Source organism: Melospiza melodia, chromosome 27 (genome assembly GCF_035770615.1).
Source record: "Melospiza melodia melodia isolate bMelMel2 chromosome 27, bMelMel2.pri, whole genome shotgun sequence".
Lineage (NCBI taxonomy): Eukaryota > Metazoa > Chordata > Aves > Passeriformes > Passerellidae > Melospiza > Melospiza melodia.
Window position 1 is genome coordinate 2,362,611 of NC_086220.1, and position 4,489 is coordinate 2,367,099.

The 4,489-nt window shown below is 45.8% G+C and overlaps 1 long non-coding RNA gene across 1 annotated transcript; it reads left to right on the forward strand.

Moving 5' to 3' along the window:
• On the forward strand, nt 1-1,055 carry LOC134430063 (uncharacterized). The gene is made up of 2 exons (XR_010030717.1): nt 1-86; nt 341-1,055. It is a non-coding gene; the product is annotated as an uncharacterized LOC134430063 (long non-coding RNA).
• The last annotated feature ends 3,434 nt before the right edge of the window (nt 1,056-4,489 follow it).

Here is a 4,489-nt window from a genome sequence, read left to right on the forward strand (position 1 = left end):
AGGGACGGAGGTCGGATCTCCCTTCCCCGGGCTGGGCCGGGGAGGGGCAGCCATGCAGTAGGCCTGGGCCTGGACAGAGATGGGAGGTGAGGAGGCCCTGGAGGATGGAAGGGTGGAGGAGCCCCAAGAGACATTGGGGAGCCATTCCCCGCCCAGGAGAGAGAGAGAGAGAAGAGCCGGTGAAGACGAATGTGATAGCAGCCGGCCCAGGAGGAGAAGGGGGGGGGGAATGCAGCGAGGGAGGAGGTGCCCGGCCGGAGCAGCAGCAAGTGTGGGAGTGCCGGAGTTCTGGGACAGACAGAGACTGAAATTTTTAACCCCTTTCTTTCATGATTGGGAGCTTGCAAAGAGGCTGATCCTCCTTGGAGCTGAATAAGACGGGAGATAAGAGATGAGATGAGACAAGGACCTGGCCCAAAGGACGTGGAGAAGGCTTGCTGAGTGGGGAGAGATGATTGGAGTGGCCTTTTGGCTGGACTTTTCTTGTGTAGCCATAGACTGAACCAGTTTTATTCCTGTGACACAGAGACTGCATTTAGGGGGAGGCAGTGCCTCAGAACCAGGAGGGTTCATTGTGGGGACCCCTCGGCCCCAGGGGGTTGGATAAAAATGGGGGGGGGACAGATGTCCCAAAGCAGAGACTGTGCCTTTTTGGAATGAGACAAGGCATCCTTAAAAGACAACCCTAAAAGCAGCTCTGGTCCATGCCAGTGGTGAGAGCACTGGGCATGGAAGGAAGATGTCACAAGCGGCAAAAGGACTTTCCGGGCGGTGCTGAGTGACAGGGAAGCACATGAGGTTTCAGTGTGTTTCCAGGGGAAGCCTATGGTGCAAGAAAGACTCCTCTCCTCTTCATGGACTGAAGTTTGAATATCCAAAAGGGTGGTGCCAGACTGGGCAGTTGGTGAATTTGGGGGGAATGTATCGGATTGGGAAATTTTGGTGGTGGGGAGGAGGAAAGTGTTTTTTGTAAGGTTTTCAATTTTTTTCTCTTATAGTTTTTTTCCTTCTTTCTTTTCTTGTACTTTAGGTAATAAAGTTTTCTTTATGTTTAAGCTGGAGCCTGCTTTGCTTATTCCTGGTCACATCTCACAGCAGACACCAGGGAGAAGGTATACTCATGGGGGCTCTGGCTCTGCCAGGCCCAAGCCATGACAATGTCAAACTGCTCTAATATTGAAAAGTTAAATTTATTTGGCTTTGTATACAAGATTATTCTCTCTCAAAAGAATTTGAATCCATATAATTGCATTTCCAAGCACTAAACTCAGACCAGCCACAAAGAGCACAAGAGACAAGAAAAGAAATAGAGATTTCTAAGGAGATGGAAATTGAATGCTGAATTTTTTCCCATTATAGAAAGTTTCATAAATTATCACCTGCCAGCTCCTTGCCTTCACTTGTGTGGCCACCACTGAATACACTCACAGATAAGAAAATGTTTGTCCTACGGAAAAGTGAGACTAGAAGTAGAAAAAGGCTCAGATATCTGAATTAAAAGACAGCATAATGAAAAGAGCTGCCTTATAATAGCAAGATATGATGGACAGCAGGAATGGCTGAAGCCAGCAGAGATAAGTCCATGAACTATTCATGCTACAAAGATTTCTGACAAAACCCCCAATAACCCAAATACAACGTTTTGTCTGGCAGAGCTGATAGGAACCCTGTGCCTTTAATTCAGTCATTGGCAGCAAATAGACATCAGCTTGAAGCTCCTTTGGTCCACTACTACTTATTTTTTTTTCACCCAAAAAATGTAATTACATCTACTCTTTGGGAAGAAATTACTGCTTTGAGTGGTTCAATGCAAAGAGTTTCTTCCCATACCCACTCATAATCAGTCACCAAGAGAAATATTTTCTAAAAAGATCTCTTCAAAATTTTGGAGTGACTTCCAACATAAATAACTGGGTTATTTTGCTCAAAATGATAAGGGAATTGAATTGGGCTCCCTTATCTTAAAAAGAAGTGTTTCTTCCTGGTTCTTCACAAAGAGGAACAAAACACTTTGTGGCAGCAGACTGAAGGGAGGAAGAGGTTTCTTTCCCCCTGAGCTGCACAATAGGAGACAATTTTGTTGCCAAGAGGTAACAAAACCCAGCCGATTTCCAGTTCTTTTAGTGTAAGGCAAAAGCTCTGAGGATCACAGCTGTGGGAGACACAGAGTGGCAGGAGCAGGGGATCTGCTGGGGGTTTTGAGGTGGGGGACAGATTAAAGAAATGTTCAAGTGAAACCTGTGAGAGGTCAAGACTCCATCCCTCAGAGGAGAAACTCGATTTGACCCAAATGCCATTCAAATCCAACCAACATTGAGGCATTTCCCCAAGCTCTGCTGGGCCATCAGGTACAACCCAAATCACTCTGTGGGACCAGGACAGCCGATCCCTGGTACGGGACAGGGATGCTCCCCTGGGAATCCACCTGCATTGCCCATGGGACTCACATGATCTGCTTGTAAAGACCCCAACATCCAAAAAACTCCACATTAAAAGCCTTTAATTTGGGGGTTCACTTCTCCACCTATCTGTTGTCACTAGGCAGCTGCTCCACTTCAACATCTCTCTGATGGGTACAAATTTTCTCCTAGTTTCCAGCCTAAACAGGAAGTTATTTCCATTCATTCTTCTGCAAGTACTGGGAGCTTGTACCTGCTTTGCTCTTCCTCTTCTGGTGTGCATTTGTGCACATAAAATGCCAAAGTCAAGAGCATTTCCTTGTTTAAATCATGTCATTTGTCCTTATTATTTCCTTCCCATATAATTGCATGGATTTGGTGCTGGCTCAACACTCAGAATGTTGACAGCACAAAGTCCAGTTCTCACACTGATCTCTCCAAGTTTTTGGCCAAGCCTGCAAAGGAGGAAATACAGCAAAGAAAATCCAAACAGGGGCCCTAATAAAGGTAATAAAATGCCACCTGTCTGTGTTTGCTGCAGGGAAGAATAGTGCTGCTTATTAAATGACTACAAACAATTAAAGCAGCAGAGGGGAGGAAGACAGCACTATCATTTCCAGCTCCCCAGTCCTCTGCCCTTAGCAGGAATTTCATAAAGCACAAATCTCCCCGCAGAAATCCCTCAGCAATTGATTTCCTACTCGTGGAACACAGCAGGCACACACTCTGGTTTTCCTGACCAGAAAAGGAGAATTTGCCTCGATTCTTTTCCCTCGATGTTTTGTGATGTCAAATCCCCCTCCCTGCCCCGAAGTGACATGTTTCTGTATGGTGACAACACTCTTGAGAGGCACAGAAAGCTTTGTGTCAGTGTAAGGGACCCCCACAAGGAAAGATCCCTAATTCAGGCTCCATCTTTGCTTACATGCAGTTCCTAGCAGAAAATTCATTGCATTTCCCCAGAACAGGTAATTTCAAGTGCATTTTTCTCTTGAGCTGTTCTGCCTTCCACAAAAGCAGCGTGCCAGGGATTGCTTTGGAGACCAGCATCAGGAAACATAGCAACACCTAACAGCCAAGATCATCCAAACCCACTTATCAGCTCACCCCCACATCTCCTGGACTCACTTGAATGCCCAGGAGAGTCTGAAGAGCCAGCTGTTTTCTAAGAAATGGTTGTGCAATCAAAAGGTAAATGACAGGGACAACCAGCCCCACACAGGTGCCCCAGGCGGGAGAAAGAGCAGGAGGGATCCATCCCTTACTGACAGAGGTGCAGTTCCAGTGATGCTCACTCCCTGTTTGGGTTGCTTTTGTGGCTTTTACATTAACAATGCATCTCCACACCACAATTGTTCTCCCTCCCTGCAGCCACATGGAAAAAAATTCACTGGTTTCTCACCTTTTTCTTGTCTCTCTCTGCCTGAAATAATTTTTCCCTCATACAACCAGAAGAACAGGGTTTGTTTTCATGCTGGAAAGAAGTCCACAAACTCTTTGACTGATTTCAATATGGACAACATCACTACACCACCCATTCTCAGGCGCCCCAGGGCAGCAAGGGAGGGAAATTTGATAACAGAGGGGGAACACCAGCCATGGGTAACAGCATCATATTCTGCCTCTCTCAAGGATGCTTTTCTTCCCAGTCCAGAAAATTCCCTGCCCTTTTTAGGGCTGTAGAATGCTGCTGTCTGCCCCATGAAATGAGGAGCAAACCAAGAAGGAATGCTGCATAACACCTCTGTTTCTATGATATTATTCTGTTGAACCCATAAATTTGCAGAAGAATGGGCACTGCCAACTCCTGACTGCAGAGGAGGAAGTTCGTCACATCCTCCCTGTAAATTAGGATTTATCAGAGATGGAGAATTGATTGCCAAGTAACCTGCAGAGACACAAAACTGCTCTGCAGTTTTCTAGGACTCACTGAGCAGTACAAAAAGGTTATTGATGCAGGTGGGGAGTGTTTCTGTACAGGATGTGCACCTCCTGACATCCCAGGAAGGGAAAAATTTACCTAACATCTGCAAGAAAGCAATTCTTCTTATTAAAATAAAAAAGGAAAAAATAAATAGAAAATCCACTTC